This window comes from Meriones unguiculatus, chromosome 12 (genome assembly GCF_030254825.1).
Source record: "Meriones unguiculatus strain TT.TT164.6M chromosome 12, Bangor_MerUng_6.1, whole genome shotgun sequence".
In the NCBI taxonomy this organism is placed as follows: Eukaryota; Metazoa; Chordata; class Mammalia; order Rodentia; family Muridae; genus Meriones; species Meriones unguiculatus.
The window spans coordinates 55,123,516-55,148,700 of NC_083360.1; the positions used below are offsets into that span (position 1 = coordinate 55,123,516).

At 38.4% G+C, this 25,185-nt stretch overlaps 1 protein-coding gene across 39 annotated transcripts in view; it reads right to left on the reverse strand.

Moving 5' to 3' along the window:
* Ptprd (protein tyrosine phosphatase receptor type D) overlaps positions 1-25,185 on the reverse strand; it is a 2,581,289-nt gene that overhangs the window by 466,318 nt on the left and 2,089,786 nt on the right. The window contains exon 1 of one of the 39 annotated variants that reach the window (XM_060365738.1): positions 2,837-2,961. The exons of the other annotated variants lie outside the window; for them this stretch is intronic. The gene's annotated coding sequence lies outside the window, so the exon portion shown is untranslated. Of the gene's footprint in view, positions 1-2,836; positions 2,962-25,185 lie in introns of those variants that run through there. 39 annotated transcript variants of the gene reach the window in all.

Genomic DNA, 25,185 nt, shown 5'->3' on the forward strand with positions numbered 1-25,185 from the left:
ACAAATACTTAGGATATCTATTGCTTCTCATCCTTATCAGGTTTTATAAGAGCATTTAAAAATCTACTCTAAGCAATTCTCAAGTATAGAATGCACTGTTATTAAGTACTTTCACCATGCTGTAACAGACATCCTGAACTTTCTCACATGTTTAAATGGGATTCTATAACCTCAATTTCTTCAAAACCTGGCTATAATACTCCCAACCCATCCTTTTCAATAATACATATGAAAGGGCTCTCCAGCCAATCTCAATACAGAGACAGGTCCATGAAAACTCACATTTTAATACTTTCTTTCTCTTTGTATTAAATTCAACAACTTAAGTATTAAAAAAATAATCTTAAACAGGTATGCAGTATCATTTTACTTCAAAATAGCTTTATTCTCCATGCCTTGTATATTTCTATCCAAATAAACTTTCTCTAACCATCTGTGAAGATTCCACTGCAGAAGCAAGCTCAACAAGATCCTACAACAAGATCAAGCAAATTACAGAATTTCAACACAATCAGAATAGTAAATAATTAAATTACCAATCATAAAAATGAATGTAAATACCCACAAGGTGATGGATCTTAAAACCAGAACACAAATAAGTGCCTACACAATGATTGTTAATTATGTAAAATACAAACTATATTTGTGCATTGACATTCAGAAGTCAGTGGATAATGGCATACAGCCAGGGAATGGCATCAGACACATTGTTTGTTGAGTTTATCTCCCAGTAAGTTAGAGACTTTTTGCCTTAGTAAGTCCCTAAGAATCTGAGAGTGACTGGTGTTTTCAGCTGAGAAATATCAAGCTGTTATGCTTAATTTGCTAGACAGATAGCTAAATCTATATGCATGATTTCATTTCTACCTTCAAGTAACTCCATAGGGTAAACACTCTTACTAGCACCATTTTGCAGATAAGGAAACCAAGGCTTGATGACTTTACAGAACTTGCCTAGGGTGATAGTGTGAAAGAGATAGGAATTAAGTCCTCTGTCATGCTAACACATTTGCTCAAGGTGAAGCCAGCAGATCCTCACTTGAGAGTGCCAACGGTTTGAGGTTCTGTACTGTTATGGTGACAAATGGTTCAGCTCCATTTTAATATGACAGTTTTAATCTAATGACTGAATGAGATTTTCCTAGGATTTTCAGCTATATTCGAATGCTCTAGAAACCCCAGGACAGGACAGCAGGTAAAGAAGATACTAATTTCTAAAAAGAAAAATTAAAAAAAAAAACTTGAGAATGAGGACACTTCATGTTTATGTCACTCAATTGGGACTATCCCTCTCCAATGCACCTTAAAGTTTTTATTTTACTCACACATCCTGGTTCCTCAGCAATTCACAAAACGTTTGTGCACCTGACCTCTAATGATAACTCATCATCTACCCTAATGCTATACCGTAGCTGTAAAACTATGAATTAGCAACAACCCCCCCCCCCTTTTGCCCCTTCAGCCCTTGGAGTTTAACTCCTCTCACATTACAGTATTTATTGAATTTCCCAGCCAAACGGTGTTCTGCTCCATAAAATTCTGACAAGTGGACTCTGCCAAGCTAATAATGGCTTCATTCTGCTGAAATAAACTTATTTCACTGCGGCAAACAAAACGCCATGACCTGGAAAGGTTATTTTTAACTGGGTAATGACTCAGTCCCAACCAAGCATTTCCCTCAAGGTTCCCAGTTTTAAATAAGTTACATTTCTTAAATATAAATGTATGTTATTATGCATGTTCTTGTCTGTCAATCTTCTACAATGAAGTGAAAGTGGATATTTTCATTGCTTAACTTGGTATTTGATCCCATTATTCAATAGCTGGTCAGCTTATCAGAGCATCGATCTTGAGTTCCTGCGCAACAGAATTCACCCAAAGAACTAGGAAAAAAGATAAACACATAAAAGGGCAAAGTCCTTTTTAAACAGAATCTCCGTTTGGCTGTATGTTTCCTTTTAATTAAGCAGCCCCAAATCTTTTCAATTCTGCACCACTTTTCCAAGTGCCTCTAGAAAGAGCTTGCTTAACACACTATTTTTAAAAGCGTGAATACATTTTGGTTAGGTTGCTTAGGCTGTTTACCAAATAAAGGTAAGCCCAGACAGACTTAATCTGAATTCCCACTAATTAACATTTTACCCAGTTCTTAAACTTCCCCCTCCAAACAAAACAAAAATTGAAATGCAAATCCAACTTCAATTTTTCTCCATACTGTTTTTATGTTTTAGAGTGATCACTATACTGTAAGATATGCAAAACCAAACAAATGAAGAAACAGAAACAAATGCTATGATGGGGTCAAATTCTTCTTCAAGTTTCAAATGATCAGGGAGTCCAAAGGCTCAATTACAACAGCTGGGATCTTGTACCAACATGCTGCACCCTGCCAGTGCTGCCTTCTGAGACTAATAAAAGAGAAAAACCCTTGACGGAGAGCAGCTGGGCTCCTTATGAAGCTGTTCGATAGAAATGAGGAGGCCACCCACAGCCCACCAAAACTCATGGCTGGGTACGTAGGCACAAAGGGACAAAAAAAGAAGTCTGAGAAAAGGGAACATGTATTTAAAAGAAACTGGAACCAAGAAACGGCAGTGACTAACGGAAGAAGGTGCTAATCTACCAAGAAAACCCTGTTACAGTCCCATCTGGCAAGCTAGCACAGACAGAAGCCTCATGGCTGACCGAACCATAACTTTCATTCGTGTGAAAGAAAATAAAAACGAGTTTGAATCTGACTAGGCTTTCTGAAGACAAGAGTCTTTCTGTAAATTCCCTTAGCCGTGGTTCTGTACGAATATGAATACCCTTTGGATGACCTATAGTGTGTACTCACACTTTCAGTAAAAGGTTCCAGGAAGAATCGCCTTCCTATTGCTTCCTGCCAATTCCTCTGCTTCCAGATTGCAGAGGGCTTTGGCTCCCAACAACAGCTCTCCCAGTCAAAGCCATGTCACAGGCTCATTGTCAATTAGCCAAGTGCATAAAGGGCACGGAAAAAAAATCAAGCTACACATGGAGGCTACAAAGAGTGTGTGTAGGGGGTGGCGGCAACATAGTGCATAGTCCTTCAAGTGCTATAAAGCAGAGTTTCACACTAGGCAAGTTAAGGTTTGGGAAATCACAACAGAAACTAGCAAAAGCACAAAGAACACAAAAACACACATGTATTTTATTTTACTTTGTATTTTTTAAAAAAAATCAGGCCACTTTCTATGGTTACTAGAAAGAAAGCAAAAGGTTTTCTTGAATAACATGTCCTTTTAAAACTATATAATAGTCCTCCTTAATTGTTACAGATGGCCGCCAGAGTCTGAGAAGGCACTTTAGTGTGTGTGCACGTGTGAGTGCATGTTTGTGCCTGCGAGTGTGTGTGTGTGTGTGTGTGTGTGTGTGTGTGAAGAAGGGAAGAGAGATGGAGGGAAAAGACACACACACGCACACACACACACACAGAGAGAGAGAGAGAGAGAGAGAGAGAGAGAGAGAGAGAAAATGAATGTGAATCCTGTTCACCACTAGAGACAAGTCAAATACTGACCCAAGAGAAACTAAGGGGAACAATATTATAGCAAACACCATGATATCATTTATAAATTAATGACACGGTGCAACTGCATTCCTGCTTTAAATATGAGTTAATTTTGGCTCTGGTAGTCCACATAAAAAGTGTTGCAAAGTAACCTAAAATAATCAATGAAGGTTAGTGTTGTGGTCATTTCTACTATTGCATGTGATAGTCTGCTTCTGAGACTTGTCCCAAAGTCAGAATAAAAAAATTTGTAATTACATACTTGAAGCTACATGAAAGTAAAAGTGTGTGCCTTTCCATGACGAACTGTAAAGTGATTCTTGATGCACTAGTCTATTATCTCTCCTGAGATTCCTGTGCCTCCCAAGTTTGGTTCACAGTACTTAAGTCGGGCATCTCACAACCATCTGTAACTTTAATGAAATCAAAGTGCTCTTCTGGACTCATATATATATATATATATACACACACACACAATGCTCTTGTATATGCTCTTGTATAGATAGATAGACAGACAGACAGACAGACAGATAGACAGATAGGTAGGTAGATAGATAGATAGATAGATAGATAGATAGATAGATAGATAGATAATAGATAGATAGATAGATACAAGAGCATTGGCTAAGAGCACTGGCTACTTTTCCAGAGATCTCTGGTTCAAACCCCACCATATATAATGGCAGCTAGCAATTGTCTATAACTCCTATATAATAAGTTAAATACTGGGTCTGGAGAGATAGCTTGGTGATTAAGAGCACTTACTGCTCTTGTAGAGGACCTGGGATTGGTTCCCAGCCCCCAGGTGGTGACTCACAACCATCTAAAACTATAGTTCCAGGGTTACTAACGCTAACCTCTGCTAGCACCAGGAATGCACAGGGTGCAGATACGCGTAGAAAAAAAAAAAAAAAAGACAGCCAAACCCACAGAATAAAATAAAACAAATAACTTTTAGAAAATAAAAATCTGAAGCACAGAATGTTTTAAGCAGAACATTCTAAACAGCTCATGGCCTACACAGCAGGAGCATGAAGAAAGATAGCATGTGACTGTAGAAAGCTAGACTATGGTGCTGCTTCATCAGAATTTCGCCATCAACTCAGCACACCTTCTAGGACAATGGTTCTCAAATGTCCTGATGCTGCACCCTTTATACAGTTCCTTGTGTGATGCTGATCCCCAACCATAAAATTATTTTCATTGCTACTTCATAACTAACCATCACTCCTGGTATTAATCCTACTGTAAATATCTGCTATACTGGATAGCTGATAGGGTCAACCCCCTAAGGAGTCATAACCCACAGGTTGAATTATGACCCACAGATTGAGAACCACTGATCTAGAGGAAATCAGCTCCTACTTTTCATGGACAATAGCAATATGGAGTCAAAGCTGCTTTTATTGATATTATTTTCCCAATATTAGAAGTGGGTATACAACCCTCTTCATCTTTCATTTTCTTGTTTATTAAAGACACCTCTTTGATTTCAGGCAGAAAAAATAAGGCAGAACTGAGCTGAAAGTTCCCTTCCTCCTGGCTAGCTTTCATAGTGCAAGAAATTGCTATACAGGCTGCTGGGGAAAAACAACTTCTATGATCTTATCCAACACTGGACCATGAATGCTACCATACCAACTTTCTGAGTAAGATGTACTTGCTGGTACAACACCGGCATTGCTGTTTTGAGGGTGATCCTGATCTACAGGAGTGAATAACTCAACCTTGACTCTGCAAAATAGGCAAAAGCCCATGGCTAAAATGGTCACGGGCCCTGGGCGGAGTCATTTACTACTAATGTTTTGCTAAATGGGCACACACTTAAACTACATTTAAATATTTGTACTTATACCCATAAACTAGTCTTGCTTTCAGCCTTTGTTAGAGATATATAATTTTTAATGTCAGAGAGTCTTATACCTAGACAAACTATCAAGAACAAATGACTGTTGCATGTTCAACATCTATGTCCCTTCGAAGAAGCAGGGATCACTGTGTGAAGGTAGTAGAAAGAATATTAAGAGATGGAGAATGATGAGAACAAAGAAAGTTGTCTTCTAGATAGGCATGAAGGTTAAGATCATGAACACATGGCAGTTGTAGCTATCTGCATTGGACATGCACAAAATTGAGCCCTTCAGATGGCAGAAGACTGAGTTGACCCCATCTTTCCCTGAGGGTACTACTAGCAGTCAATGGTTGTCTTACTGTATGCCAGGGGAAAGGGAGTTTTATGTTCTTTAACAGTATAGCTACTGATGAGTAGTCTATGCTACATGTAAAGAGTATTCTGCCCGTGGTCCTATAGGAAACTCTCATTAAACACAAGACAAACAAACAGACAGACACATATGCACACACAATTATACACACAAGTAGTAGGGGGACTACTTAGAGAGAAGGGCTTCAGAGAGTAGAGGAATAAGAGATGATAATGGAGTCATCCATGTGATCACAAAAAAATTGTTCATAGGTATGAAACTCTCAAAAAAATGCTTAAAATGTGGTGCTAACATGTTCCATTTCAACTAATCTTATTTTTTTTTAATTTTTTTTTTATTTTTTTTATCAGTTACATTTTATTAACTGTATCCCAGCCGTGTCCCGATCCCTCATTCCCTCCCAGTCCCTCCCTCCCTCCCTCCCTCATCTCCACCGTGCCCCTTTCCAAGTCCACTGATAGGGGGGACCTCCTCCCCATTCATCTGATCCTGTTTTATCAGGTATCTTCAGGACTGGCTGCAAAGCCCTCCTCTGTGGCCTAACAGGACTGCTCCTCCCTTCGGGGGAAATAGTCCTTGTTCCCCTCACTTTGGGAAACCAATTGGTTACTGAGCTACCACAGGCTACATCTGAGTGGAGGTTCTAGGTTATATCCATACATGGTCCTTGGTTGAATGTCAGTCTCAGAAAAGACCCTGTGCCCAGATATATTTGGTCCTTGTGATTCCCTGTACTCTGCCAAAGGTTTGGTCATGAGTCTTTGCTTTGAAAACACTGCTAGTTAGAGTCTTTCAGATGTGCTCAGTAGACTCCTGTCATACGTTCAATGCACATCCCATCTGTCTTTCTAAACGAGGATTGATCATCTTACCCCATGTCCGCTCACTTGATTATCTTTTTTAGGTGTATAGATTTCATTATGTTTAAAACACATGCTGGAGAGGTTGTGGAGAAAGGGGAACCCTCCTCCACTGCTGGTGGGAATGTAAACTGGTACAACCACTCTGGAAAGCTATCTGGCGCTTTCTAAGACAAATAGGAATAGTGCTTCCTCCAGACCCAGCTATACCACTGCTAGGTATATACCCAAAGTTTGTTCAAGTACACAAAAAGGACACTTGCTCAACCATATTTATAGCAGCTCTATTTGTAATAGCCAGAACCTGGAAACAGCCCAGATGTCCATCAACGGTGGAATGGGTACAGAAATTGTGGTATTTTTATACAATGGAATACTACTCAGCAATCAAAAAGGAGGAAATCATGAACTTTGCAGGCAAATGGTGGGATCTAGAAAAGATCATTCTGAGTGAAATATCCCAGAAGGAGAAAGACAAACTAATCTTATTTTAACTCACTTGACATGTATAATTTCTGCTTTTTTTTTTTTTTAGTTTATTCATGTCTAGAACAGAGGTATCACTAGTAATGTACCACTAGTTTTCCATGAGGTAGAGAAGGCATCTGAATAAAGCCTTGTACTTCTGAATATTTCAATGCTTATTAAAAGTGGAAGAGTGTAGGAAAATAAGACAGAAAAAAAGATGACTATAGTGCAGTATTACTGAGATGGCAGGTAGGAAAAAAAAGAAGGAATGCACCAAGGGTGGGTCATAGGACATTAACAACTAGATTCTCGCGAGCCATGCTCCATTTCTTTCCATCTCTGCACAACTTTCTGCAAACCCCACTTTTTCAATCTATAGCTCCCTGGTACACACTGCTCTAACCTCCTGTCAAACTGTGGAGAGGTTCTGGCTGTATCTCCTAAGAGGGAAACCATGTTGCCCTCTGGTTCTATGCCATTTCTTTTTCAAATTTCTTTAACTCTATCCCAAAATGCCTTTTCCAATTTTTTAGAGGTTGTTTTGCTTTGGTCTTGGTTTGGGTTGTTTTTGCTAACTTTGAAAAGTAAACACTCAGCTCAATTACTGTTTTTTTCTGACAAGAGTTTTACTGTATTAAAGTTGGGCAGAATCACAGGACATATTAAAAACATTCTGCACTTAATCACATCTGTCACAGAGGATTCAAAATTCACTTAGGACAATCAAATTAACTAAAAAGGAGTTGTGTGTACTGACAGTAGAAAAACATCACTGGATATGTTTTATTTGATAGAATATGACATTCTCAAAGTTTGCCCAAACACACTTTCCTTAGAATCGACAATGGACAAGATATGATGGAGGAAAGATAACAAACACCTCCACTATTGACATTGTCATTGAAATAAGATAAAATTCTTTTAAAATGCAAAATGAAACAATAAATGGCAGGAAATAGTCAGAGTCAATCCTGCTACTTCAGATCCATCTTGGAAAATAGAATTTTAGTGACCACTTATTTACTTAAGAATGATAGAACATACAGAATTGGAAGTTTGTGATAATCTTAATCTAGTGAATAATATTATGTTGTTCCTACCATGTGGAGAGCAAAATTCATAGCAGAAACAGAAGTATAAATGAGGCACAGCAATTACTGTAGACAGCAGTCACAGAGGCCCTTGATGTTGAGAATGGCATTTGCCAGAATGATGACTAGGAAAGCCTTTACCAAATTTGCCAGTTTAGGCAGGGGTATAATCTTTTTTATGTTTCTTTTTCTTTTTTTTTTTATTTCAGTTTACTTACTTTATATCCCAAAGATGCCCCCTTCCTTCTCTCCTCCCAGTCCCCCCATGCAGGGGAGTAATCTTTATCAGCTGTGAACTCGGAAGGTACTCAGAGGCAAGGGCACATTTCATGGAGTGATATGGGGCACGTACAGAGGCAAAGACATTCTTCATGCTTTGGCAACAAAACAAATTCAAGACCATCCTGGGCTTCATGAAGAAAACAAACAAACAAACAAAAAAGACCTACAGATAAACAAGTCAATGAAAACCTGAAACATAAATGGTCATAGCCTCCCAGCAGTGGAAATATGGCACATGATATCAGGAGCTTTAAGTAACCTTAACTGGTACTAACTTCTATAACAAACACATACATCAGTCCCCAAATGGTACTAAGATTGCAATCTAATCTTCAAACTACACCCCATCCTCACAATTCTGTGAGCCATATAGGCAGTTGTTTCCTTTTACTTGGCTTAACTTCAGAGCCCATCACTTGCAAATGATGTCTCTAAGTATTTGTGATGTGGTTTAGCAACACAAAGCAGTTGTTTCAAGCTTCAGGTAGATTAGTTGTAATAATAAGACAAAATCTGTGCAGTGGGTCTGGGTCATGCCACATGTCTTTATTCCCAGCACTCAGAAGGCAGGTAGAGCTCAGTGAGTTTGAGGCCAGCCTGGTCTACATAGTGAGTTTGTAGGCCACTCATAGTGAGACCCTGTCTCAAAAACAGTAATTATTTTTGTCGTTTTTTACTGGGTTACAACAAGAATTATTTGTAAATAAATAGAAAAGCATAGAATTAACATTCTAAAATTGGGGAGAAAGTTTATACTCTTTCAAAACAACATCCAAAAATGAAGTTGCATGAAAATTCTGAGAGCTTTTGAGAAAATTAAAAACAAACAAAAAAGTGTCTTGTGAACTCAGTTTCTTCCAAAACATGACATTGTTCTTGGAATGTGTTTTTGTGCCACTCCCAGGTATACTGGATGGAAGTAGATTTAATTCAGATTATTCATTACAAATGGCAATTGTTATATGTTTTGTGGCTTCTCCATCATGTGCGGCCTGCCCACACTTTACTCATGTGACTCCTCTTAACCCTCAGAGTATAAATTGTCTGATACTGGAGACAACTTCCTGAACAGAACACCAACAGCACAGGCTCTAAGATCAACAATCAATAAGTGGGACCTCATGAAACTGACAAGCTTCTGTAAAGCAAAGGACACTGTTGTCAGAACAAAACGACAGCCTACAGATTGAGAAAGGATCTTCACCAACCCTATATCTGACAGAGGGCTAATATCCAGAATATATAAAGAACTAAAGAAGTTAAACAGCAACACATCAAGTAATCCAATTAAAAAAGAGGGTACAGAGCTAAACAAAGAATTTTCAATAGAGGAACATCGAATGGCAGAGAAACATTTAAAGAAATGCTCAACATTCTTAGTCATCAGGGAAATGCAAATCAAAACGACCCTGAGATTTCACCTGACACCCATCAGAATGGCTAAAATAAAAAACCCAAGTGAAAGCACATGCTGGAGAGGATGTGGAGAAAGAGAAACCCTCCTCCATTGCTGGTGGGAATGTAAACTTTTACAAACACTCTGGAAATCAATCTGGCATTTTCTCAGACAATTAGGAATAGTGCTACCTCAAGATCTGGCTATACCACTCCTAGGCATATATACAAAATATGTTCAAGTATAAATAAAGGACATTTGCTCAACCATGTTCATAGCAGCTTTATTTATAATAGCCAGAAGCTTGAAACAACCCATATGTACCTCAGTTGAGGAATGGATACAGAAATTGTGGTACATTTACGCAATGGAATACTACTCAGCAATTAAAAGAAAGGAAATCATGAAATTTGCAGGTAAATGGCGGGAACTGGAAAAGATCATCCTGAGTGAGGTATCCCAAAAGCAGAAAGACACACAGGGTATGTACTCACTTATAAGTGGATATTAGACGTATAATATAGGATAATCACATTAAAATCTGTACACCTAAGGAAGCTAATCAAGAAGGAGGACCCTGGGTGAGATGCTCAGTCTATTCAGAAAGGCAAATGGGACAGACATTGGAAGAGGAAGAAAATAGAACAGGACAGAAGCCTACCACAGAGGACCTCTGAAAGACTCTACCCAGCAGGGTATCAAAACATAAGCTGAGACTCATAGCCAAACTTTGGGTAGATTGCAGGGAATCTTATGAAAGAAGGGGAAGATAAAAAAAAAAAACAAAAAAAAAAACTGGAGGGGACAGGAGCTCCACAAAGACAGCAACAGAACCAAAAAATCTGGGCACAGGGGTCTTTTATGACACTGATACTGCAAACAAGGACCATGCATGATGATAACCTAGAACCCTGAACAGATGTAGCCTATGGCAGCTCAGTGTCGAAGAGGGTTCCCCAATAATAGGACCAGGGACCTTCTCTGACATGAACTCATGGGCTGGCTGCAATTTGATCACCTCCCCCTGAGGGGGGAGCAGTCTTACCAGGCCACAGAGGAAGACAATGAAGCCAGTCCTGATGAGACCTGACAGACTAGGGTCAGAGGGAATGGGAGGAGGACCTCACCTATCAGTGGACTGAGGGAGGGGCATAGGAGAAGAAGAGGAAAGGAGGGCAGCATTGGCAGGGGGTGGGGGAGGGGTTTACAGCTGGGATACAAAGTAAATAAACTGTAATTAATAAGAAAAAAATAAAAATGTCTGATGCTACTGCATGAGACTTTAGTTGGCTTCATTTATTGGCTTTATATTCCCAGGCGCTATAGCCTCTAGAGTAGTGATAATACCCTACCTCAAACCATACAATGGGTAATTCCAAGTAGACTAACAATTAAATGTGAACATTCACACTATAGCATTTTTATAACATGTGTATTTCTGTTGAAAGACAGAAAAAGATTTCTTAAACAACATATGAAAAGAATTAATATAATTTCAAATGCCAACAAATGCATTCAAAATTTTTTTCTTTCTTTTTTGAAATATTTTTATTTATTACAGTTTATTCACTTTGTATCCCAGCTATAGCTCCCTCCCTCATTCCCTCCCAATCCTGCCCTCCCTCCCTCATCTCCTCCCATGCCCCTCTCTAAGTCCACTGATAGGGGAGGTCCTCCTCCCCTTCCATCTGACCCTAGCTTATCAGGTCTCATCAGAACTGGCTTCATTGTCTTCCTCTGTGGCCTAGTAATGCTGTTCCACACTCAGGGGAAGGTGATCAAAGAGCCAGCCACTGAGTTCATGTCAGAGACAGCCCCTGTTCCCCTTACTAAAGAAACCCACCTGGTTACGGAGCTTTCATGGGCTACATCTGTGCAGGGGAAAAAATAAATATTATTTAACCAAAGAAGAGAAAAAAAAAAAAAAAAAGCTACATACTTCAGAACATCTAGAGTACAGACACCTGGAAAAAAAGATACCAACAAAATATAAAGTCTTATAAATTAACAAAAAAATGGTAGCAATCAAGTAGAAAAATATGCAAAAGACAAAAAGAGGCAAGAGAGAAGACCTAGCTATTGCTCAATAAAGACAGGGGAGGATAATGATTTCATTGTCAGTGAGTGAGAGACACATGTTCATGTACAACAAAAGACATATACAGTACTCAGAGAGGAACTATTCATAAATGACAAAAACTGGACAATAATTCAACAGATAAAAATGTGGGATATTTACACAAATGCAACATTGTACAGACAAGTGTGTAAAGAAACTGTGTACAAATGTAAAAACATCAGCAGACCTTACAAACATGGGATTGTGCCAAAGTCCCATGAAAAGAATTTTATTGTATTGTATGAAATACAATTTTATTCTATGTTATAAAGAAGAATAAAAAAATTATATTGTCTAGGGATTCATTATGAAGATAAAATTATGAAGAAAAGTGAGTATGAAATCACTACAGACATAAGAACAATGGTTCCTTCTCTCTTCTGGGGAAGAGAGGGCTATAAAAGATAAGAGACCTTTCTGGACCACCCCCACTAGAAACAACTGAGCACTCAAGCATCACAGATTCAGGCACTGTTTGGGGGGCTACCATGCTAGTGTAGACATGGTCATCAATCACCTGTGCAGTGAACAGCTTCCCAATACAGACCCTGATTTCACTTTACCTGTATTTATCCTGTACCAATATCATCATGTTGCCAGTGATTGTTTTACAAACTTGGGCAGCTCACAACACCATTCTACTTTAACTCTTTCTAATTCTCTTTTCTCAAAATAAAAGTTTTTAAAATTCTTCTTCAAAGTCTACCTCCTCTCTTTACTTTTATTTCCATCTGTGCTGCCCTCTCTGCACGCCTTCACTCCACTTCCAGCCATATTTCCCGCCCACGTACATTTCTGGCCTTTGGTCTTTGGTCTGGATTCTCCCTCTGTCTAGAATGAATGCTTCACCCCTCCATGTCTAGTAGCTAACTCTAGTTCCTTGAAAACCTGGCTTTCAGACTAAATTTACTCTACCCTCTGTAACATTACAACCTATACCCCCTCTCCATCCCTCTTTTGCCCAGTCTGCCTTTTATTTTCCTATTGTCTTCTATACAGTCACTTGTCAGTGTTTGTTATTTATTGAACATTGTCTTTTTCAGCCAGTAGAGTACTACCTACAGGATACTTAGGAATCTTGTACTTTATTCACTAGGTATATTTATGATTCTTTATATACAATACAATGTATTGGTGATCAATACATATCCACTGCATATATTGAACTATGTTAAGCATATCTTAAAGACAACATAATATGTATTTCTTAGGGCCTGGAAGATTGCTCAGGAGTTAAACATGTTTTCAGTACAAGCCTAGGAACCTGAGTTCAGTCCCCAAAACCAATCTGAACATAAAAGGAAAGAACTGACTCTCAAAAGTTGTCCACTGACCTACACACACACACACACACACACACACACACACACACACACAACCTTAGCATAACTACCCATACTTCAAGTGCTTGAGAGCCACAGTTGGGAGTCGGTTAGGAGTTACTTCACTGGACTATATAATATGTGCGATAGCATCTCCATCACTAGGAAGGATCTAGTCAGCGCTGCTACTTAAGACACTAAAAAGCTATCACTGTATTTTAGGATCAGGAATGTTTCATGAGCATTTAGGGGGCAACTGTTACCCATAGACACAGTGAATTACAAAGAAAGAATGAGAAGCCTTGAGAAGTCCAGTTACAAGGAAATTAAAATGGCAGATATGTGGAAGACAAACAGTGGGGTGCAGAGGGAGGGCCAATTTGAGAAATTTATTGAGGAGGGATCAGGATTTGTTCACGAAGTTTAGAGGTGATGAAAGAGGCCTGAGGGACTGAGGTATTCAGCAGTTCCTGGAGAGGTAACTTTAATGGGTAGAAAACAGAACACAAACAGCTCTTTTGAATCAGGTGTTCAGCTTAAGGGCCATTTCAAAAGGTTACATTTTAAAAGCTTTTAACTGCTCAGGCCTACAGAATATCTGTAGTAAATTCCCAAATCTTCCTTGATATCTGTCTCAGACATGAAATAGAATGAAAATAAGGACTGGGTGGGTAATGAGGCAAGAAATGTGTGAGATTTATCTAGAATGTGTGAAATTACCTGTTGTAGTCATTTCTTAAGTGTAACACGAAGCTGAAATGCTCCATTTTTGGACAATAGCAAACCAATTTCTTCAAGTAACTGTCAACGCAGCATGTGAATGCACAGGATAGATTAATGGGATGCGTTCCCTTTTCCACTACTGTGGCAAGATTCCAGAAATAGACAGCAATAAGGAGGAATAGCCAAGTTTGTCTGTTTAGTCCATGGTTAGATGACTTCCTTTCTTTGGGCCTTGTAGCAGAGATAACATCATGCAGGCAAATGGCATGAACAGAATATGGGCTATAGCAAAGAGTTAACCTCAGAGAGCAGAGAAACAAAGAAAGAAATGGGAAATGCCCAGAGTCCCAAGACCTACTTCAATGGCATGCCCCAGATGACCCAATTTCCTGCCAAGAGCCCCACTAGCTCGGGTCTATCACCTCACAAGAACTCCACGGCTGGTGACCAAGTTCAACAAATGAGACTTCGGGAGACACTTGAACCAGAAGGTATCAGAGGGAGAGATTTGGATAGATTTGCTTTGCACCCAAATACCTTAGGGAGACTTAGTAAGAGCTGATGGGCTTCCCAGATCCCTGCAGCACAGCTGTGCTACTGATAGAAATATACCAGGAACTAAGAAAAAGGCTTGCTCACTGCACTTTTCCCATTATCAGGCATTACTGTGCAGCAGCTTGAAACAGAGATATGCAAACCACACCAGGGACAGCAGGGATGCACCCCCCAAAACACACATGGGCAAAGGAGAGGGAAAGCAAGCAGTCACACAGAAACAGCTGCTCCCTAAACTCATTTAAAAAATATCCCTACAAAAAATAAATGTGACACGTCCACAGTACACAGCAGATGGAGGTGCAACATGTCTAGCTCATGGGGGAAGAGGATGTAATTGAGGAATCAGAGAGTGTGGAAATTCAAAAACACTGAAGCCCATTTCACATACTGCTGCCCATTAGGTTACACTGCTTGTCAAGCTGTGTAGAGAATTGCCTTTTATCTGTATCTACCACTCTGAAAGAATTTCAAATAATTACAGGAAATTCTCTAGTAGAATTTATCATAATTGATAATTTTACAGCTACGTTTGAGGGACATATTTTTATTTCCCTCTAAAATAAATCATAGACCTGTCTCTTGACTCCAGGGACATACAAAAGCAAATGAAAAAAAAAAAAAAAAAAAAGAAAAGTTCAGACTGGAAAGATGGCTCAGCTCATAATGGCACTTGCTGTTCTTCCTCAGGACTGGAGCTCAGTTCTCAACACCCACAACCACCCACATCTGCACCTCCAAAGGATCCAACACCCTCTTCCAGCCTCTGAATGCATTCACGCACATATGCATATACAAACACACACACGTGAAAATCTTTTAAACATAAAATAAATATAAGAGGATACCAAGATGATGGCTAGAGATCAGGTGAAGATACGTGAAGTTATGATTAAGCACATGAACTACAGTTGTCTTTGAACAGTGGCTGATGACTTACTTACAAAAGGGACGAAAATCAATGTTTGTTACTGCAAATTGCTAGTCTTAATACAAACGTGCTGATCTTCTCTACACATATGAAAGCTTTTTGTATTTTCTAATATCCTTTAACCTGAAGCATGAAGCATTTTAGCATTTTCAGAAGTCATTTTAAGATCTCATTACAATTTTTAGGACAAACCCATAATGGGAAAAGATTTTGATTACTCTATTACCTACATCTCTGTTTACTTTGAATGACAAAATAAAATGGCCCGCCTACAAAGCACCTCAAACTAAGAGGGAAAATTAACTCAATGGGCTTGATAACACCACCAATAGAATGGGTTTCTCATAAATGAAAATTTCAAGCTAAATATCAATTAATCTACTGTTTGCTATCATCTGAACACTATTTTTGATGTGGTCCACATATTAACAAAAATGTGAGATCCTTTAAGATTTTAACAATTTTAAGACTAGAAAATAGTTACACAATCTGATTCCTAGAGTTCAAGCTAGCTATGTTAATTTCCACTCTGGGCAGCTATGTCATATATTAGATCCAAAGAATGGAGTTAGAAAACTTTTTCAAGTAACCTCTCTACATTGAGATGAATTCAGCTGCTGGCTGTGGTGATATGTACTTTTAATCCCAGCACTTAGGAGGCAGAGGCATGTCATCTCTGTGATTCTAGGCCTATCTCAAATAAAACGAAATAAAAACTAAGCAAAAAGCAAGCAGAAAAAAATCAACAAGTTTAAAGTTTTTAAAATAAAAAAGGAGTACAATGTCTCACTCTCAAAATCTTAGCACTCAGGAAGCAAACACAAGATGATCTCCATAAATTCAAGGCCAGCCTTGTCCACACAACAAGCTATAGATAGTCTGTAGCAAGGATATGTCTTGAAAAGACTAAGTTACTATTATTATTATCATCATCATCATCATCATTATTGTTACTATTACTAACAATCCATGTTTTATCATACAGTTTAAAAGGGGGTAAAGATTCTGTAACTTGAAGTCTAGAGGCATATCTGAATAAATTAATTGCCAAATGTCTGTGATGAAAAAAAACAGACCTTTTGAAGTCAACAAAGCCCATGCTGGTACCACAGCTGAAATGGTTACACATGTCAGAAGACAGCATGTAAGTATTTGAGTATCATGGTAAATAGAGATGAACTGCCTTAAACTGTTTGTTTGTTCTTTGAGACAGGGTCTGGCTATGTAGACCAGGTTTTGGAATCCTCAGCTTCCAAGAACTAATAGTACAGCTAAGTGCCACTATGTTAAATTCCTGGGAAGGGATTTCTAAATATATAAAAGTGAGAACCACTCTTTGTTAGGAACTAGAGGCCAGTGGAACATTTGAACAACTGATTTTAATGCAAAATGCTACTCAGATATGAAACTAATCTCAATTCATTACAATGATCCTCACTTATCTATTCCTTCAACTGATCATTCTCCAACCCAAAATATTTATTAGACATCAGTGTGTGACTCTGAACTAGTAATATGAAATATGACTATTTTCTCCCTCATAATATTTAAACTTTTAAAAGTCTCTGTAAATATTAGTGGTTTTCTAATCTAGAGAAATCAAATCTTCACCCAAAGTAAAAGGCTTTAAAACAGTGAAAACCCTATTTTACTGACATTCTAGATGTTTGTAGACTAAGAAAACAAAAGCTGTAATCTTGTATCTAAGAAAATCAAGCATTAATTTATCCAGAATTGGTATAACCAGAAATGCCAAATAACCAAACCTATTTTCTAGGAAACAGCGAAAATCGTGCGCCTCTATTGATAACCCAGAGCCTCCTCCCTCGTGCCTGAAGGGCTTCTGAGTAAACATGGCATTTAATTTCCATATGTTCACAATATTTTACATGCCAAGAAATTTTGTTTTATTGTAGTTAATGGACTTGAGTGACCACAGCAACATAACCCTGTACTCTCTAAGCTACTCTAATGTTTGATAAACTGCAACACTCTATCCCAAGCCATCTGCAGTACATTGAAAACTGCCATCACGTATTCCTTAGAATTAATTCATATTCAAGAGACTTAAAGCTCCCAAATTTTGATATTATAAACAAGTTCAAACTATAGCTGGCTGTAAACACCACATGACTGTGTTAAAGCAAGAGCTTTGCCCAAGTTTCACCAAAGCTATAACATGCATTAACATGGAAACCTCTTTCATGAATGTATTCTGAACTGTTTCTCTCAATTAATTTCCAAAAGTAAATAAATCAATTGCCTGTTGAACTGTTATCTGCTTATCCTATGCTAATGTAGATCTTGCATGTGGTGAAAGAGACAAAAAGAAATCTTGACATGTGCAAAGAATGCCTAAGTGCTCCATGATGCAGCAGGAAAAAGTCCTTTCTGTGCTCACATATAAAGACAGATACCCTAAAGGACTCCACCCAGCAGGGGATCAAAGCAGATGCAGAGACTCACAGCCAAACTCTGGACAGAGCACAGGGAGTCTTATGGAAGAAGGCAGATATAGAAGGACCTAGAGGAGAAAGAAGCCCTACAAGGAGACCAACAAAGACAAAAGAGCTGGACCCAGGGGGCACTGCAGAGACTGATGCATCAAGCAAAGGCTTTGAATAGAGAGGACCAAGACCCCTGCTCAAATATAGCCAGACAGCTCAGTCTCCATGTGGATGTCCTAGTAAAAGGAAAAGAGACAGTCTCAAACATGAACTTGGTTGCCTGCTCCTTGATCCCTTCTCCCTGGTGGGACAATTTAGCTAGATCACAGAGGAAGAGAATCCATGCAGTCCCAATGGGACCTGATAGGCTAGGGTTAGACTGCAGGGAAGGAGGATCTCCCCTATCAGATATACTAGGGGAGAGGGTTAGGGAAGGAAGAGGGAGGGAGGGTGTAATCAGGAGAAGATGAGGGAGAGGGTTACAACCAGGACACAAAGTGAATAAATGATAATAATTAATAAAGATAGGTACTGATGACAGAGGATTATAACTTCTTAGATGTCTCATCATCTCTGGCTGGGCAACTCTCAAATTGTCTCTCACCTGCTACCTTACTGGCAGTCTCCACCTACTAGTCTCACAGGAAGCACAGGCTGAACTGTGGACCTTACCGTGCTTGTATAAAATAATTTGGTGTATTTGTTTGTCAACAGCTCCTTTAGTCTGTGGATACCTTGAGAAGGCTGAATTTGCCTTTTTATGCCTCAGGGCAGTTATTCATTTTGGTGTCTACACCTGCTCAGTAGACAAGTTTACCATAATCTTTCTTGGAAAAGGAAAGCAAACTGAGATCAAAACTGCTCAAACCAGTTATATAAAATATCTCAGGCTGGAATTACATGAAATCAAACCATTTATATTTTACTGAATTGAACTTTCTCTTTTTATATTTTAGTCAGTATATGATAATTTGAACATTTTAAATATTTAAGTACTAATGTGATAATCTTTTTCTTTTGTTTTTTTCCAAGCAATTGTTACTATTGCTAACCCTTTAAATAAATTAACTGAATGATTTGATGATGTAACTTAAGTCCTAGGATCATTAAGTTCAGGGCTCCATATATTCTTTAAACAATACAAAGATTTTAGTATGTTTATCCTATATTAAATGGCTAATATCCACTTATAAGTGAGTATATAGCATATGCTTCTTTCTGATTTTTGGTTACCTTACTCAGGATCTTTTCTAGTTCCATCCATTTTTCTGAAAATCCCATGTTTTCCTTGTTTTTAATAGCAGAGTAGTATTCCATTGTGTAAATATGCCACAATTTCTGTATCCATTCTTCAGCTGAGGAACATCTAGGTTGTTTCCAGATTCTGGCTACTATGAATAAAATCTATAATCCCAAAGAAGCTAAACAACAAGGAAGACCCTAGGGGAAAAGGCTTAATTCTCATTCAGAAGGGCAAACAGGATAGACATCTGAAGTAGGAAAAGAAAGGAAACAGGTAAGAGCCTTTCACATGGGGCCTCTGAAAGACTCTATCCACCACGGCATTGAAGCAGATGCTGAGACTCATAGTCAAACTTTGGACAGAGTGTAGGGAATCTTATGGAAGAAAGGGGAGCTAGAAAGACCTGGAGGGGACAAGAGCTCCACAAGGAGACCAAGAGAGCCAAAAAATCTGGACTCAGGGGGTCCCGTAGAGACTAATGAAGCAACCAAGGATCATGCATGGAGAGGACTTAGACCCTCTGTACAGATGTAGCCCATGGCAGTTTAGCCTCCAAGTGGGTTCCCTAGTAATGGGATCAGGGGCTGTCTCTGACATAGACTCAGTAGCTGGCTCTTTGATCACCTCCCCTTGGCGAGATGGCCTAACTAGGTTACGGTCAGACAGTAGAGAAAGAGGACCTTCCCTATCAGTGGAAAAGGGGAGGAGCTTAGGGGAGATAGAAAGAGAGGGTGGGAGTGGGAGGAGATGATGGAGAGGTTAAAAGTGAATAAATTGTAATAAATAATAATAAAGAAAAGAATGGTTTTAAATAAAGAGAGAGAGAGAGATACAAAGAAACCAGGTGGGATGGTCCATTTAGGAGGCTGAGGCAGAAGGATAGAAAATATCGAGGCTAACATATGATGCCCAGGGAAACCTTTTTCTCAATAGTAAAAATAATAGCAACAACAGGAAGAAGAAAAGAGGAGAGGGGGAGAGGAAAGGAGGAAGAAAAGAAAAAAGGCAAGGGGAAGAAGGAAAAAGGGAGGGGAGAGAAACAAAAGAATAGGGAAGCAGCACATGAAACATAAGCTTTCAAAACTCCCTGCAGGGCATTCGAGGGCACAAGTGCAGTCAAAACTTGAGGCAACCTGATCTACACAATGAGACCCTGTACCAACAACCACAACAAACAAACCAACAAAAAAATACCCTTCTCTTTATGTTTTTTGTTTATTTGTTTGTTTTTGGTATTTGGCTTTATTTTAATCACTCTACTATACCTGTGTTAAAGATACAGATAATAACATTTCCTAATAGCATTATTCAAAGAATGCATATCTTAAGAGCTCCATACTTGTTGGTCTAAGCAAAATACATCAGCAGAGAAGTTCTGATGTTAACAAGACACATTTAAATAGGAACTGTGTAAATGACTATTTTGATCATCTTAATAAAGAGTGACTTCCTGATGTATTCTGGGGCTAGCACAGCAAACCATCCAGAAGCTGTGGTGTTCTTACTCATTCATTCATTGAGCAACAGCTTACTAGTCACCTACTCCATATAAAGTGTTGCTCATGGCAGCTGCTATTCAGCAGTTAGTACAAAAAGGCTGAGCCTCCTTGAAATTTGCAGGTAGTTAAATATATTTAATCTGAAACCATGCCTCCCACTCTAGCTTCAGCTATGGCATATAAACAAAGTTGTTTCAATCAGACTTCTCATTGATATAAATTTACAATGAGCTGTGAGTCAGAGCACAGAGATTTTTGTCTCCTTTCTGTGAGAAATTAAATCAGGACTGCATCCATGGTTTCATGTGTGAAGGTGGACACAGTCTGCTTTCCAGTATTATGAGAATTAATAAAATACTCAAAAGGCGACGTTGTTTCACTAGTCCTCTGGTGGCAATGACTTCAAGTTTCCTGTGACTCTTTAAAGCAGTAGTCCTCAACCTGTGGGTTGCAACTGCTTTGGGGGTTGAATGGCCCTTTCACAAGGGTCATCTAAGACACAGATATTTACATTATGGTTACAGTTATGTAACTGCAGTTATGAAGTAACAGCAGAAGATTTTCTGGTTGGAGGTCACCACAAGATGAGGAACTGTATTACAGGGTTGCATTATGAAGGCTGAGAACCACTGCTTTGAAGGTTTCCGGACCGTTTTTGTTATGGTCGGTTTGAGAAAGAATTCTTGGATCCATATACATATTCATTAAAGAGAACTGCCTCAGGGTGACCCTTGGGAACTTTCTTTTTTTTTTTTTCCTGAGGAGATCAGAAATTATACTGTTCGTAAGACACAAACACTAAATATGTAGCACAATGTTAAAGAGAAAGGAAAGACACCAGTAAAGGAAGGGAGTGTTACCTTTTAAGCTCTAATGTCTCTACTGTTAAGAAATTAGAATCCTGCCCCCGTCTTCCCAGAAATGAAACTCAGGAGCTGTGAAGCTAAAAGGCTTTAGTGAAAATGTGGCTGCCTCCCCAATCAAGACAGTACAGCCAATGCTGTCGGTTTCAATTAACATTTAGCCTTCTGTCTTTGGTGTTTAGATGCACTTTGTAATGAATAGCCATTACTCTTATTTACTTTAGCAGTTTTCCACAGAGAAATCCTCCTTCTTAATTACACTTTTAATACCCACCATCTGACACACCCACACACACAAACACACACATTGACTGGTATGTGACCCCAGTCAATCGAGGAAAGATTTTTCTCAGACTCAAAAAACAAAACAGGATACTTTGATCAGGTAACAGAACTTAGAGAAGCCTGGCCAATTCAGATTGAACCTCTGCCCCAAACTAAAAGTAAAATAAAAAAAACAGAAACACAAAACAAACAGATTTTTACTCTCAAGCCAACAATCCCTACTTACTAAAGCAAATATTAACAGAATTCCTTTAGAAATTTGAAATAATTGTTTATGGAAAGATGGTAAGTAAATATTGACATCTTTGAGTTCATAAACTAGCAAGCACACTGCTTTGGGACAACTGGTCAGAGTCCAAGACAGGGAACAGACATTCTCCCTCTGTTCTCAGCTCCCTACTCTAGATATGTGCATATATGTATTGTAAGTAGCTAATGGCTACCTGACATCAAATGCATGCTAACCTATTTCTTGGCTTCCTGTACTAAAAAATAATCTGTAAGATTTTTCTTAGAGGTAACTGATTCCTGTTTTGTATCACAGGAACCATTCAGTCTTTCTTTAAACTGACCAAAATATAGGCTATCAGAAAACTACACTACTAAAAGCCTGCATAAATGTATGAGGAAACGCTGGGTCAGGTTGGATTTGAGCGACAGTGGTGTGAGTCTAGAAGATAAAAAATTTCTTAGTCTAATTTATTCATCCGTCAACTTGGTGTACCAGTAAATACATTTATTTTTTCAGGGAGTAGGAATGAAACATCTAAAACATAACACCTACATGTCAAACTAATCTTTGCTGTCTTGCCAGTTTCTCTCTTGCAGCCTCCCAAGGAGAAGCTACTACCTTCAAGTCACAACTGTTCAGATGAATCAAGAGAGAAAATCACTGAAAGCTGCTGTCAACTCAAATAGCAGTTACATGCTCTTATCCTTTGCTATACACAGTAAACTAAGCATGCTGCCATTACATGTGAGTTTAAACCTGTCCTTGAGCATTTATTTCACTGATATTTAGAAAACATTTGTGCATTCTGAATATATATTAATCATTCTGCTGTAGTGAAATAAGGATCACCCACTACTCCTTGCTCCTTAATATTACCTTCTCCCACTACCAGGCATGTGCCATGATGTTTAGCCTCCCCTGAGTCCCCAGATAAGCCCTTGATTGTATTACCACAACTCCCAACAAACAATGCTAACATTCTAAAAAGAGGAGGGAGTGGGAAAGGTGGAGCTTAGTAAGATAAGCTCTTATTAATGCCACCCAAATAATATAAAGGAAAAGGATATGGAAATTCTAACAAAATATTGTTGTCTATATGAAACTTTGATTCCGTTTCAAAGCGGGATCAATTGCATCAGTGATAAAATTTGTTTAATTATTGAAGTTTGCTAGATCAGCATGGGGGAAAAGCATGGGAGTGGCAAAGACCTGACCCAAGCAAAGAGCCTCTGTAGAGGGGGATATCATGTGACCTCTAAAACTATAAAACAAGAAAACCAACATAGCCTACTGAAATGGCATTAACTTAGCATGATTAATACTATGTTTGTTTCATTATCCCTATCCAACTGAGTATTTCTATCATATACCTAATGTCATGATCCAGGAGAAAGCCTCACATGAACAGAAGAGGAGTTACTCCAACAACTGGAAAGCCTCAATTCATTCTGAGAATCCCCCTCTCGCCCACCACCCCTTCATTCATCAAAAATCTTGCTCTCATTACAGTTTGTACAGAAGGTATCCATAATTAAAAATTCCAAAGTATGGAAGTTTCCTTTTCTGTCTCTCTATCTGTGTCTCTCCTCTTCTCTCTTTCTCCCTCCCACATTCACCCACTGAGTGAGTACTTTTAGTCCTAGTACCTGACTGTCTCTGTATCCTTCCCAGAAAGTTACTTCTGTGATTTGGGAATTTTGTGGACTCTAGCTCTTCTAGTCATCTATACATAGATTCATGAGGATTTATCAAGACAATTTCTGTCCTGTTTTGAAGATGTCAGTTCACTGAGAGGAAATGGTGACAAAAGTGTAGAAATGCTTATTTCAAGACATGAGGTGTACACAGGAATCCTGAGTTGGTTTCTTTGTTTTATCTGACTAACAACAGTAGGCTAAAAGACCTATTGTTAGCCAAGCCTAACTGTCATATGACAGAACATTCATAGCCTCTTCTCCCAGTGATATCTCCAACTTTAAAAGCAAAAGAAAAATAAAACAAAAAAGTTTAAAAACAGAAAGAGACAGACAGATGAATTAAGTTACTATAAAAGTTTGGGTACTTGAGAGAAATCTGTATGTACTTGTAAAAAGGACACACTGAGTACAGGACATTCCCAAAGGCAGCAAACATTTCAATAGCAAATTCTCCTTCCACCCTTCCAAGTAGATTTGTCAATCCTAAAATTATGGACATTTATAAAGGAAAATATGGTACCTAGGAACTAACATTTAGCAGTTATATGATCTTGAAGAAACTATTATTTTAAATTACAATTCTTTCTTTCATATGGAAAGTGATCATTAAAAAAGTACAGAGGGCTGAGTGAGAGTAGGTACCTGATGTAAATGACATGCAGTTGCTTTACTAATGCCTTTGTTAGTTATCATTATTACTTATAGATGGGTGGACACACTTGCAAAGTGTGAAAAAATTCTCTTCTTTCGTCTGAACAAATACACACTTACAATGAATTATAAAATCAAATGGAATTAGTTTTGCTGTTCAGAAAACTAAATTCACTTGAAAGCTCATTTACAGATCACAACAATTTATACCTTGAGATTCTGTTAGCAACTATATTTTACAACATTATCTTTAACCTTTGAGTTCCTTACATTCCTATAATATTATAAAAATATGACATACTTATATCCCTATTCATGACATCTATTTTGACAGAAAAAGAAAAAAAACACCAAATACTAAAGAATACGATCAAAGATATTTATTACTAAAATATTTTCTCAAACATATGCCCAAACTGTTTGTTATTTCACTTTTAGTTGATTTCACCCTTTATTTTTGAAAACCATTCTTTCACTTGCTAATATAATTGTAGATGTGTTTAAAACAGCTATCCTTACTGTTGAGGCAACTGGCATGAGTTTCCTTTAGCTTAGAATATTTTATCTCTGCTTCTTTCTAAGTTAAAGACCTTGTTTACTGGCCATGTTTTAGTTCAGTGAAGAGTAACTAAGTCATGATCTCTGCTCTTGAAAGTTCCAACTGTGAGGAAGAAGACAGGTGAGTAAACCCATGCACCCCATTTAAAAGTGTGCTAGCAACAGAGACGGCTTAAGGGATCCAGGGCCCTTGGAGCATCCTAGGC